This window comes from Pygoscelis adeliae, unplaced genomic scaffold, assembly GCF_000699105.1.
Source record: "Pygoscelis adeliae isolate BGI_AS28 unplaced genomic scaffold, ASM69910v1 Scaffold327, whole genome shotgun sequence".
In the NCBI taxonomy this organism is placed as follows: domain Eukaryota; kingdom Metazoa; phylum Chordata; class Aves; order Sphenisciformes; family Spheniscidae; genus Pygoscelis; species Pygoscelis adeliae.
Window position 1 is genome coordinate 370,791 of NW_008825300.1, and position 14,877 is coordinate 385,667.

At 36.6% G+C, this 14,877-nt stretch overlaps 1 protein-coding gene across 1 annotated transcript in view; it reads right to left on the minus strand.

The window, feature by feature from the left end:
• STXBP6 (syntaxin binding protein 6 (amisyn)) overlaps window positions 1–14,877 on the minus strand; it is a 90,392-nt gene that overhangs the window by 39,903 nt on the left and 35,612 nt on the right. The window lies entirely within an intron of this gene.

Here is a 14,877-nt window from a genome sequence, read left to right on the forward strand (position 1 = left end):
ACATTCAAAAAACCAGCTACCCACAAACCCACCAAACATGCTTTAAAATCTTCATTTAGTCTATGACAGCTTGACAGTAGTATGGCAGTCATTACAACTCTGTGAAACCCTTTGGCAGCTGGGAAAAACATCCTCACTAGCTGCTCATTATGTTGCTTTGCAAACTAGAGCACTTCTACACAAGCCACTGAGTGGGTGTTACCAGTGGGTGTTACCTTGCAAACATGTAAAAAGTCTTAAATCTGAAAATAATTGGATGCAATTACATGCTCCTAGCCACATTCCCTCTCTGACAAGTCATTCAGATGTGTTTGCTAAAATCTTCCACAATCACCTTAATAAAATAAAAGACAATATTTAAGTTATACTTCAATTTTAGGTGGGGTTTTTTGTTTGCTTTGCCTTTTTTTTTTTTGTAACAGAACTTAACATTATGCCTTTAAAATACGAAGCTGTAATAGTGTGGACAAAGCACACCTATTTTGAACCCATCAATAGATGGTAGGTCCATATGGTATTTGTGTGTCACCAGATGCAAATAAATAAGCTTTTTTATTTATTTATTTTTTAAAGGAACATACAGTTGTTGGTAAAGTAAGAAAGAATGTGTGAGAAGTCAGCTACAGCAATTCATGATGGAAGACATTGTGAAGGTTTTTTTTGTTTGTTTGTTTTTTGGTTTTCTTTTTTTTTAAACACTAGATTAACATACAACCAGAAGTTGCCAAGTCAGAAACAGCACTATTTCTTCTGGGATTGAAGACATTATTAACCATTTTGCATGATAAATAAAAATAAGTTACAGTATTAAGTTTCAAAGAGGTTGTTAAATCTTGAGAGGCATGCATTTAAGGGAAATACTCTGTTTCAAAAGCAGACCAGAGAATATGAGGCAGAAATAGTCAGATCAGAATTAGCTTTAGAGAATGCTGTGACAGACTCAGGAAAGTGACTGTTCTCATCATTTGGAACACATGGAAACAAACGTATTTGAATGCCAGACCTCAGCTATAATCCAGTACCATGTGCACGTCTAGCATCTTAAGCAGCAGATCAATACAGCTCTTCACACAGAAAGCTAAGGGAGACTAAAGTCACAGTCCAACTTCATCTCATCTGCAGTCCAGAATATATTTTCTTTATTTTTTCAGTCTTGTAAAGTATCTTTACTTGAATGGAAAAGATAAAATAATGAAAAATGGTTAATTCCTTAAATACCTATCCCAAAATACCTGGCCTTGAGAAACGGTCTCAAAGCTCTAAACCACCTCACTATGAACTTTTATTTATTTTACCAGATTTGAAATGCATATTTAAAAAGCAGTGTCTGTCCTTGAAGTCTTGGCTCTGAATATCTGTGTTTGTTTTGGATGTTCTTTAAATTTAATAACTCAAACTCTAGGTAATTAGGAATCTTATGACAAATGGCTTGATTGCCTCACAAAATTTCTAGTCATATTGCAGTGTATTTCTGAAGTGCTGAATCACTGAAATAACTACCAAAGGGAGAAATTAAAAAAGTACAAAGTCTTGAAGCAGGCAGTGACTGCTGCAACTGTTCACATTATAACAAGAATTTTTTTTATCTGGGCATGGCACAGATTAATAAATTAAGCAGCCTTAATTTAGCTGCTTTAGCCTTTTATTGCTGCTAGTTCTTGAGGGGAAAATAAAAAGAAGAAGAAAATAGTGCAAATGAAGTAAGATCACTCAAAAAATTACTTTCACCTATGAAATTAGTTCATTTGTGAAAGTGATAGACTGAGACTAACTCCTGAGTGGGCCTGCAGAATTCTACTGAAGGCACTGGCTATCTGTGTAGTTCAATCCAAAACTATTCATCAATTTAATGTTAGATCAGCATAATCTATCTGTATGTCAAATCCTGTACAGTGGATACTCATCCCTCAACTCACAAATAACTAATGATGCAAAGTTCATCAAACTGGCTGTTAATAATTAATGATGGGGAAAAAAAAAATCTTTAGAATGCACTCAAGACAGTCTTTAAAAAAAAAAAAAAAAAAAAAAAGACCTCGATCCAAACAAAAGTTGAACTCAATACCACGGCAGTGTGATGTGATTTCATGGTCACTTATCTAGAATTTAATCATCCCTACCTTCTTATAGAAATGTTGCCCTAAAGCAAAACTCTTCTTTTCACAGTGAGACTAAGTCTAAAAACAGCCAGGAGTTTCCTAAACAGCTTTTGATTCAGTCAGAATAAAAAAAGAAAATTTAAAAGCAGCAGCACATTTTAATTAAAAATATTTAATATCTGATACAGATTTTCTTAGGAAATAGATAAAATTATGTATTAGTATTTTTGGTAGAAATGCATTGTTTTTCAAGCCAGCTCTTAAGGAAAAAAAAGTAGGTTTTGAACAGACTGTGACAGAGATAATTACTCCTCTATAATTTCCAGTTCTCCAGAGTTACTTATCGAAAAGCTGTCTTCTCCCTCCAGACTTCTGTTTGTGCAATTACATTTAATTCTCATTCTGCAAGTCCCTTCACTCCCAGCCACCAAGGAAACAATGATTTCATAAACTTGCAAAAAGCTCATTGACTAAAATTCTGACAGTCAATCCTAGTAAGCTATGGCTACCAGTTAGGCTGACGATCTGCAGTTTCTGACCATCGGAAAAATATTGACTTTTTTGTTTCTTTGTCCAATTGCTACTCAATTCTGCAACATGTTTGAGTTTTTGTATTCAGAGGACAAAGCACAAGTAACTTGTGGAAATGCCTCAGAAGTTTGAGGAAACCCAAGACATTTATTTCTTGCAAATGTCATAAAGTACAAATGCTCAAAGGAAAGACAACATCAACAAGATATCTACAAGGACCGACTCTCATTTGCTCTTCTCACCTACATCATTCCAAAGCAGAAGTTAAGAAAAGAAGATTTATCTCTATTCCTCTAACATGAGGTACTCTTCCTTCTGTCACAACAACCTTACAATTGTTTTCCCCCACATTTCAAAACCTTACTCTCCCTGTTGTGTTCCCAGAGTGAGGAAATAGGGACTAGGCAGGGGAAAGGACACTAAACACATCCCTCAACCCTTATGATAGTAGAAGCTTGTATTATTGCTGTTCTGCAATGCTCTAAGGTAGTTTGAACTACCACTGTTCAGGCCATAGGTCCTATAAGCAAAGTATGGTCCTGGCAAGCAACTTACTTCCCAAAGCAACTTTCCAACAATCAGACAAATGAAGCTGAGGATTAAGTAAGATGGAGCAAATGGGTACATTCTGACCTATTTAGGTATTAAAGAATAAGGACCAGATACATGAAACTGTCTTAGTATACCATGTAGATTTCAGGAAAACTACTTCCAGTCTGCTTCACATGATGGTTGTGAGCTTTGCTGTCAACTCCAGCTTTGAGTCTGAACACCAAAACTTGTAGTCTTTCATGTTTTCTCAGAGCAGTTTCAACTAAACACTGATTTAATGTGGAGTTTAAATTAATTCTAGAACTTTGAGCCTTCCCACTGTGGTTCTCCAACTGCTACCTCCTGCAACCTTCATACCTGTCATGGTTCTCAGACCTCAGCTATCTGTAATACAAAGAAATGTTCTGAGAAGACAGTGCTAATAAGAACCCGGACTTATGTTGCCACCTCCAGGATTAATTTTAGATACAGGAAAAAAAAGGGTATGTTTGCAGAAGAAGATAGCTAGCCTCACTGAAAATAAACAAAAGCAGCTAAAACTGGGGCAGGTTTAAATTCCCACTTGCTGGTCAAGGCTTTCCAGGTGTCAAAATGGCTGATAAGTTGAGGCTTGACTTCTCAGAATTGCATTTCCTACTTTTGCCCCTATTTCCTCTTTCCTTCCTTTGACAATGCTGCTTTCTCACCATCTGGGATCTAAGGAGCTGAAAGCAGGGAGAAGCTGCACAGTTCCCACCTTTCCACTTGCCAAATATGACAAAGGGATGTCAGTGGGCCTAAATACACAGCAGTTTAATGAAAAATTAATTCCGTTTCTTTAGGCACAGCATAAAGTTTTGACATCAAATTGGAAAACACAAAGAAAAGAGAAGCTTTCAGATGCAACAGAGGCATACTCGTACGTCTAAGCATATACTGTTTTTCCCAGAGCCCTTCCCAACAGTTCAAATAACAAACAATTTGCATCATCTGTCTGCTTAAATCAGCATCTACTGCATCACTGTCCGTAACAAGTTGCCTGCTTCACTCTCATTGCTTTCCAGGTAAAAATGTACGAAATATGTATCTCTTAATTAAGGTTTATTCATACTTTGTTCAAAATATAGTTTTGTTTAAGTAATATTTTTTCTTTCTACATACAAGTTATCTTTATCTGCTGAAGAGTAAAACAAAAATCAAATACTAAAAAAAAATCAGTTACCCTGGAAATTCAGATTAAGGTATGTGCTATCTTCCCAAGATGAAAGACTAGACAAAACAGTTTTCTAGCGTCTTCAAATAAAAAAAAAAATTGCTTTGGGTTGCAATGAAAAAAATTTTTTTTTTCCCACGTATAAGACACCATAAAGTACTATAAGCCTGAAGTAAGGGCCTGTATGTTTTCCAAACATACCACTGAGTGCATTGATTACAAACTGCTGCTTATAGGCAGAGTGCCTTGCCTTTCAGTTTTGCACCTAGTTTTCCATTATATTTACTTTACAAAGAACCATGTAAATACATCCTTAAAAATAGTTTTTATGCCTATTCAAACACTTTAAGCCCCCATCATACCATATATATTACAGTCTTTAGTTTGACAGACTCATTTTTCATTCCTATCAAATTTTTAAAGCTAGAAAGATAAAAGCATTGCAGTTATAAATTAATAGCTTGCTTAAATTATTCTTCATATACTACAGCAATATAATTTAACGTATTGATACTAAAGCAACTGCTTTTCTTATTGGCGCAGTTATATAGACAGATGCAGTTAACAGTGAAAAGAATGGCAGACTTCATTTTATAGCCAGAGAGAAAGCTTCTGCTTAACTGCAAATATTTGGAAAGGAATCTTATTAAACACATATTCACTTCCAGAATGATGACTGAACTTCCAGGTTTTGTTGGAATTGCCTTTTACTATTCCATATTGTAAAGCAGCCAACTTCCAAACTTTCCCCACCTCCTTTTTCCTGCATACAGATAGTCAGCTGCATTTGAAGACTCTTGAGATATTTCTAGTCAAATATAGCAAATTTGACTTGCATATATATTTTTTGTTAAAATCTAGTTGAGAGGACAAGATGGTGCTCTGACAGATCGACCAAGGCACTGTTGCTGCAGAGGAAGACAATAGATATTCCAGCCAGGTCCCGGGGAAGAGGGATGAATTCCTCAAAACCAAGGGACCAAAGTCTTCATCAGGGACCTCTCAACCAGCGCAGAGCTTCTGCTGATCCTGGCCTAGAGCATTCTGCATTAGTAGTTCACCTTGTCCTGGCATGGTAGAGCCTCACCTCTTAACGGTAAGGTATTTGGTAAGTGAGAATTTCAGCCCACCATAGCACGTGCCCTTCCGTATTAGTCTGGATCATCTACAGATTCAATCTTCTTAGCTCTCTTTTCCTTAAAAGGAAGGCAGCATCCTACGCAGACTCTGCTGAACACGATACTCTAAATAGCCATGTAAGCATTTACGCACACTTCAGAAAATCCCACCTCAATCTAGTTTAGAAATCAAAGCTCAAGATACAGACCACAGTGAGTATCTGTCTGGGTGGCTTGAGATAGTCCTTTTACCACATTCTGGTCACTTCAGCACCTGCAACTATGGAGAACCAGTTAAAGTCAGTATCATTCTACTCTTAGTATGTGGAATTTGGCATAATTCCCATAGACGTTAACAGATGTGCATCCGCATGCAGAGTGTACACTAGGAATTACCTCACCAGCCTGAAAACAATGTTTGAACTTCACAGCAAGTGTCCTGAGGGGCAGGAAGAGGCTCTGGAAAATTGAAGTTCGAATTCGTTACTCAGTAACTCACACAAGAAGTATGGTATTATGAAATAGCTCTCCATGTATAAGTTTGCTTAGATAAAACTTGACAGGCTTCAGGTTCTGGAACAAACTGGCCAATGACTTTTAAGATTCTACAGTCTAAGAGAACCCTGTTGTAACAGGATAGAGTGTTTACTGGAGCTTTTAAAGAAGTGACTTATAAAACTGTGCTCTTTTCTTGATTTTTGTACTGAATCAATGACCGAAAATACAGTAGATGGGACTACTACTAACGAAAATACTTTGCACACAGCAGATGCAAGAAAAGACTCTATTACATCTGTTCAATACAAAATCCCTAGCTTTTCCTATTCAACGGCCTAAATCAGAACAGCAGTGGGCAAATTATTCCATATTCTTATGAACTCAAACTTTCAGATGGGCACAATTCTACAAAAACCATCACATTCACATGGGGCATGGTAACATCCGAGCCTCAATATAAGCAACTAAAAAAGGCTGGTAGACTTCGACCACTTCAGATTATGAAGAAATTAAAAACCAAACACACACACACACACAATCCAAACCAAAACAACAAAAACCCCAGAAACACATCTGGGGGGAAGTACAGGGGGTGACTAAAGGAGAGGCCAAGCAGGAAGAAAAACAAGTAAGTGGGCCAATGGCTGCAATCCCAAGTTATCATCACACATTATTTTAACTGAAGCCAGTTATCTAAATCCTGTCCATCCAACAACAAAAACCAGTATCTTGACCTATGAAGTACTCTACCCCATATACCGTATATACCCCACAACACATTTACTCAGCAGAAGCCAGATACCCAGCCTTTCCTACATCTTATTGCTGGAAGTGCAATAATCACTGTGAAGGGATGTTTTTACATGCTGATTTTTTTTTTTGCTGTCTGAATTATTTTCTGCAGACAACTAAAATGAAATACAGCAAGCAACATATATATTTCAGGTAGCACTTAGCCTGAGATGTAAAAGTGGGGGGGGGGGGAACAACTCTAAAGTACTTTATTCTGAATATTCTGAACTTAAGTTCATAAAAACAATACTATCAGTACTACTATCATTAGAAATGGGAGAATGCTCATGTTATATGTCTTACACAAATCCAAAGGATATTTTACGTATCAGCAGGTCCCACCTCTATCCTATGTATCCAGTTGTAGTCCAGAGAGTAATTTTTTTATTTCATATATATATGTATGAATGAACAGACTTTTGAAATACAATCTTACCCCGCCAATTTTTTAACTGCTTTAAAAAGTGTGAATGAAACAAATTAACTTTAGACACCAATCTTCACAAATTTACATATTAAACACTATCAAGGCAGTTTAGAGGTAAGACCAAAAACCACCACCATGGGACAGAATCCTGTGCAGTGTTTTATGGACAGTTCAGTAGACTGCACCCTTGTGACACTTCCAATGTGTCACAAGCACTCATCGTGCTTCTGGAAATCAGTTCTCTGTCAATCTGCAACCAAGGGTCTTCAACGCTTGCTCTTGCATACCGATGTTCAGTGGTTAAGTCCTCTTTTTCAATGGCATCAACCAACAAGTATTTTTGACGTAACCCACAAAATAAACAAAGACTTTCTTAAACCTTCACAAATATTTCCTACAGCTTCAATTATCTGAAGAGACACAGTATAGTCTCTTGCCAAGATGTTCACTACTATTTCCATGTGCTGTTCAAGAACAGCATTTCAGGGTCAGAAGTCACATCCACTTATTTTTATGCCAATTTGGTTTGCCAAGCACTTTGCAGTGCAGTGAGGTGGAAGGTCATATGTGAGTAATATTTAAAATTTTGAAATCTTTAAGCATGTGAATAGTGATTTGAAAACCAAGTGAAATTGAGACCCTAACGAGGCTAACTTAAAAAGTGCTAAAAAATCCATTTTACAGAAATAAGTGTCTTGCTGAACTGGGACCCAACACTTCGGTTGTGTATCTACCCTCCATCCTTTTCCACTATGCTTTATTCTCCTGCTCCAATTTGTACAAGGATGGCATTTCTCAAACTGCTTTTTTTTCCCTTTCAACTATTGATTTATTGCAGCTACCCACTGAGCTTGTTTCCCTTCGTGAACAAGATGCAGGTAATTAAAGTGTCTAGAAACTAAAGTATATGTGTACTTTAGTACTTTTACTATACCAAAGCTTACTTACAGACTGACATAGAAAGGCCCTACCACAATAAACCGAGAGCAAACAAACAGCTGCAGGCAACACCAGAAGAATGAAAGTGACAAACACTGAACAACTGGTTACAACTCTAAAAAATATGGAAAAATAAATGTGAAGAAAAAAACATGTAGACCATTTAAAGCAACAAATAGTTCTATTTTGGTTCCCTTTCTCCTTAGGCAGCAATAACAGGGGGGAAAAAAAAATCTAATTCAATTCCCCTCTCCCTGTTTCCCTGGCTACACACTCCAAAATAATCAACACGATCCTGATCTCACTGATGGCACATGCATTAAGGCGGTGTGATTTATGTGGGAAAGAAATCATTAGCTGCTCAGAACCTACAAGAGTAGGTCAGAGAATCAGATGATATACATATCTTCCGTTGTCACACTAAAAGGCTGTAAAGAAAGAGTGAAATAAAAGTATTTATGGTATGAACTGAGGAAAGGCAGCCTTCTACTACTGGTATGGAAACAAACAAAAAAAGCCCCCACAACAAACTCTGGAACTCATATATTTGTTTTTTGCGTATTTGTTAATACACGGACAATTTACATTAAACATATATTAAAAACTAATTTGAAATGGTTACATTTTAACATTTACTGAAATTAACAGCAAAGCAAATGTGTACTCCATGTTATGAGAAATAATTTTCAGGACTCGGATTACAGCACACCACCATTGCACCTGAATGTATTCCAGGACCATCTGGATGTTTTGTTGTTGTGGTTTTGGTTTGTTGGTTTGTTTTTTTTTTGTTTTGTTTTTAAACACAGCAAGTATCAATTGCTGATTAATTGGGTCAGTATCTTCAGAAAAGCAAAACCAATGCAGAAAGACCTTTGGCAATATACTTCAACTGTGTAAAGATACATAATTTCTCAAGCTTTGAACAGACACTCAAATCTGAGTATCTTAGCTTCACAGATTGTGAAGGTAATGTTACAAACAACTACTCATTTTTCTTAATACTTGGATCCTAGGTATGTTCACAGATCAAACATATCCAGTAGGAATATATCCCTCATTAGGCTCTGTGGAAACATGTTTGAACTGCAAGAAAAGTTTTCATTCTATATTCTACATTACAAATTTCACACCTGTGGTGGACTAGATTTTATTTGAAGGTGCTATGTGCAGATAGTATTCAGTAACTGTATGTAGTATCTTAAGTTACCTGCATACAGTAAGGGACCAGAGCAGAAACTGAGTAGTAAATACTTGGCATCCGAATTGTTACTACTATTACTATTATCAGAGACCTCTGCAAAGCACTGAATCTCAGAGCAGCCCTATAAAATGTGTTTCTTTTAACTCAAATAGTTTTATTAAAATAAAACGACTCATCTGCCATTGCACAATCTTGCAATGGTAGGACTGAAAATTTGACTTAAATAATAGTTTTCTCATATTTAGTATTCTTTGGGAAAACTCTCCAAAGCATTGGTTGTCTCTCTTTACCAAGGATAAGTCAACCATTTCCAACCATGGAGCTTTCCTAGCCTTTAAAGAAGAAAAAACTCGAAAACTGGTAAAAAATTTGTTGTAGAGAATAAGGCATCAAACAGGTTTAACAGTAGAAGAGAAAGGAAAGCATGCACACGGTTAGCAAATAATTCTAACAGTTTTTATTTCTCCAACTTAATCACTCTCCTTAATGAGGCCATAGAAATCAAGGAATAACATACACCTCCTTGAACAGTCATTTTAAAAGGTACTCCACCCAAGAAAGGTCCGTCAAGGAGCATTTTGTGGCAGGAGAGAATTGTGCATGGGTAGGTCTCACTTTGATATGCAATTAGGGGACAGCTGAAGGACTTCCCTAACAGCTTCCATATCCCAGAAAATAGACCATATAACTAGCACAAGCTTAAGGTGAAGATCACCTCCGTAAATTGGAAGTTCACCTGAGCCATGTCTTCAAAACTTTACATAAAAGACCAATTTTCCAAAGTCACGTGGAGAAGTGATTTATGATGATGTACTTAAACAACTGGGTATTTTGAAAATGTACATTCTCAGTCTGCTCAACTGAACAAAAGACAAATATCTAAAATCATAGATACAAGACATCATAATAAAATGAATTATATGGAAATATCCAGCATGTTGTCAGAAAAGCCAAAAGCTGTTGTGGTGGATGCATGGCTTTCTGAAGCTTTCTTCCATGAACTCTCAGCAAGTCAGCTACAACATATATTTTTAAAGTGTCCGTATTAGTGCTTCCCCATGACTAGTTATAGGAAACCTCAGAGAACTTGTTTGCAGTTCTCTTCATAAAGGATTTTACCGGCTTCAAAGATTTTCAGCAGGTTCATTAAATCTACTAGATTTAATGAATTGAATGAATTAAATTTAATGAATTAAATTAGATTCATTAAATCTACTAGATTTAATGTGATTAGGTGCAGATTTAGTCTAGTTTAATCTAGTAGATTTAATCTACGCTATTTAATATGGTGTATTATAATGAATAGCAGGTGATCAAACTGGTATTCAGTCAATCTGCTATTTCCATTTCCAAAAGGGTTCACTGAAATTTCCAGGCAGAAAAACACAATTAAAAAGATATCAAAGGATAAAGTTTACCTTATTATTTACCATGCAACGTTTGAGTACATGAACTATCTTCCTCATTACGTTTGTGTGTGGGCATGCGTATAAAGGTAAGACTAAACATCTCAAGTGCATGCCACCAGCTTTTTTTCTCACCAGCTCTTTTTTCAGTTTGCATTCTTTTCCATTTGAAGGAGGCCTATTGATTTGTGCATCTTAAAATGCATAGCTCCTTATGTTAGAGGATTAATTACTGCTACTTCATAGGCATACTTCTTACAGGAATATATATACTCCAGGTAGTCCTTATAGGTCCCAAATTTTCTTCGCAATAATGTGGAAGACTATGCTCTTCTCTTTATTCATAACTCAATTAAATTTGGCTTCAGATTTAATCTCTCAGCTGTGAAGCTACGAAAACCTAACCTGAATGTGCCCCTGGCTTAACAAATGAAATTTCAAACCAAAGAAAAACTTGGAAACAGGTTTAAGATACAATTGATGACTCATGCTTAATGAGAAAAATAGATACCCTAAAGACATAGAAATGTCTTAAAAAAAAATCTAGAAATAACTCTTACACATTTTAAATAGAAAACAGTATCTTAAAAACCTTTTAATGATTTACTATGCTAATGTAGCATTTTTCATTTGCAGTAACATCTTACTGCTTATAGTAGCTTTTCCTTTGTGAAAATTTTTCCTCTGAAAATTACTCCGAAAAATAATCTATACTGCCAGTGTTACAAAAGGAGTTTTCTTCATGAATTTATTTTAGAGCACAAAAAGTGAGTGACTCAACCTTATTTCTTTGCATGTTATAGATCCTGATAACAAGAGGCCTTTGAAACTGACCTTATTTTTCTACTGTACTGTACACATTGTACTGTACTATTATGAGGGACAACATCCTTTTCATTACATTTCATAAAACAATAACAACTGTTAATATACCACAGCAACCCCCCCCCCAAAGAAACTCATTACCACCTTAGAGACAAGTAATTAGTTATAACTGAAAAAAACTGTTTCCAGTAATTGCAATGATCAGTAGCGCTGTCTTTACTAAACATAAAAATGTAAAGGAAATGATCTTAATCAAACAGGATTGTTAAAACCCACGTAATGTATGTTTCACAGTAATATTTTCACATTCTACATCCGACAGGATTCACTGTTTGCTTCTCAGCACATTAACAGTTTGCCAATAGTTCAGTTGGGATGTGTCTATGTTTGACCTGCCTGAGGAGACAACTGTTTCCAAAGAAAAACAGAACATAGGAAATAGCCCACTGACAAAAGTACTAAAACCACCTGAACACATAAAAACAGTCTCTTACACTTTTGTTATTTTACATACTACTGTCACTATGTTGCTCGCCTTTGTACTTTGTCGAAAAACAAAAAACCCAACCACCACCCTCCCCCCCTAAAAAAACCCCACCAAACAAAAGAACCCTAACCAAATAACAACCCACAATTATTTTCTCCTCTTTAGCTTGGCTTGTAATGAAAGTACTTTTCAGGTTAACAGACACTCATTAAAGCCTTCTAAGCACTGTGATCCTACCAAACTAGATACAGAGCAGAAAAGGAAAACCAAAAGACCCAAAGGCCATGAAATAATTTTTGACACATTTTAAAGTTTTGGTTTGTGTCCCAGGTCAATACTGAAGTGTTATTTAACAAGTCTGTATAGATTGCACTACTTTCATCCATCAGCTATAAATGCCAACAATAGAAGCTACTGCAGACACGCATTCCAATTTCCCTTTGCCAAGTACCAATTATCAAGTCACAAAGCCCCCAACAAACAAAAAAACAAAGACAAAAAAAAAAAAATTAAAATATATGGACCCCCAAAAGCAAAAATCTCATTCATACCATAAATAAGTTAAATAGAAACCCAAAGAACTGGTTAAAAAATGAAGTCAGAACTTTCAAAAAGTTATTTTTATACTACGCATTAGTGGTCACTGTCCTGGTTTCGGCTGGGATAGAGTTAATTTTCTTCCTAGTAGCTGGTACAGTGCTGTGTTTCGGATTTAGGATGGGAACAAAATTGATAAGGCACCGATGTTTTAGTTGTTGCTAGGTAATGCTTACACTAGTCAAGGACTTTTCAGCTTCCCATGCTCTACTGACAGAGAAGGCTGGAGGTGCACTAGAAGCTGGGAGGGGGCACAGCCAGGACAGCTGACCCAAACTGGCCAAAGGAACATTCCATACCATGTGACGTCATGCTCACTATATAAACTGGGGGCAGTTGGCTGGGGGGCCATGACCACTGCTCAGGAACTGGCTGGGCATTGGTCGGTGGGTGGTGAGCAATTACATTGTGCATCACTTATTTTGTATATTCTTTTATCATTATTATCATTATTATTTTCCCTTCCTTTTCTGCCCTTTTAAACTGTCTTTATCTCAATCCACTAATTTTACTTCCCCCCCCAATTCTGTCCCCTCACTGAGGGGAGGGAGTGAACAGCTGTGTGGTGTTTAGCTGCCTGCCAGGTTAAACCACAACAGCCACCATTCAGTTTAAGATAAATAGGAAGCACCCAAGTGCTTCAGTAGTATAGCACCCAAGTGCTATAGCATGCACTTCCTTCAACTGCAAAAGACAATTTTGATACTGTCTAGCATGTCATTTTTTTCTGAAAGATTAAAAACAGTGACTCTCTCCCTCCTCCGATAAGATGCAACCACAAAAGTCCTCCTCCTCCCTCACAGGGCAAGAAATTAGCCACTGTTTTCAACACTTCCAATATATAGACTAAAATACAAGACCTTGGGTTTTTTTTAGAGGTTGAATGATGGAATCAGGAGATAATTAGTGAAGAGTACACCTCAAGAACTGCAAAAGAAGACATCAACATCCATGTTTTATGAACTGAGTTAGCCTTTTGAAGGGTTATTAATCATCCCTACGCAGGGCCAATTGAGCTAATGACTCAGGTCCTCTCCATTAAGCTCTATGGACAGAGAATGCATACTAATGGCCGGTTTGAAACAGACCAGCAGATTAGTGTTTGAATGCTATCTCATCTAAGCTTGGTCTGCTGTGGCACACATCATGGAAAAACAGAAAAAGACAAAACCTCTACCTGAGAGAAGTATAAAATGCGCCAAAACTGTTATACATCTAGCCCATGCATCTGCTTTGCAAAACAAAACAAGAAAAAAACCCAACCCAAAACACAAAAAAACACCAAACCAGAAATAAAACCATGTCTGTTAAAAGCACTACTGCTTGTTTGTTTTTTTTAAACCATCTGAACAATAGGATTTTATCTGTCCAAATAGGACTATGAATTATTTGGCTGGAAGTGTGTGTTTTGCATGACTGAACTGGATCAATTCCCTACCAGAAAACAGCCAGTGAAAGTATAAATGAATTGACAGTACACAAAGGATAAGGTAAAGGAAACTCACACACAGAGGAAAGAGTATTTTCTTTAAAGCAATATCCATAGTGTTCCCAGACACAGTACACCAATATCAGTCTTTGAGAGGGGAAAACCAATTATTTTCTTTTGCAAATTGTGTGTATGAGTAACGCATTTATATTTATAGCCAAATTAAAACCAGGTGGAAGGAAAAAAAAAATTGTTTCTCAGATCCCAATTTCCTCTACCGTCGAAGGTTAAAACTAAAGATATTTTGAAGTAGATAAATGCAACAGTTTGAAAGACCTTGAAAGGAGGGAAAAAACCCCAAACCAAACCAAAGAAAAAGAACCGGCGTGAAACGTGAAGTACAGATCACAGGAATCAAGACTCTTTAATATTTAAAATAGTTTCACTATCTAGCAAAAGTTATACAACTAGGACACTCAATGGTTTGAACTTGTTGTCAGCAGGTGTGCTCCTTCAGCTTACAGTCATGCTGTGATTGTTGGTGCAAGAGGTGTAATTGAGTGGAGCTACCTGTTGTCTTGGTGGACAGTCGTACAGAGGACATTAGTACTACTGCAATCAAATTAAAAAAAGAGTTATTCCCCACAAACAGTCACATATTGGGAGAGGAAAAATACAATGCTACAATAGTGCAAAAAAGCCCTAATCCATGGGAGTATTTGGAGCACAAATAAGTCCCCAGACCAGGAGAAATACAGTAGAATCACTTTAAACTGAAGGA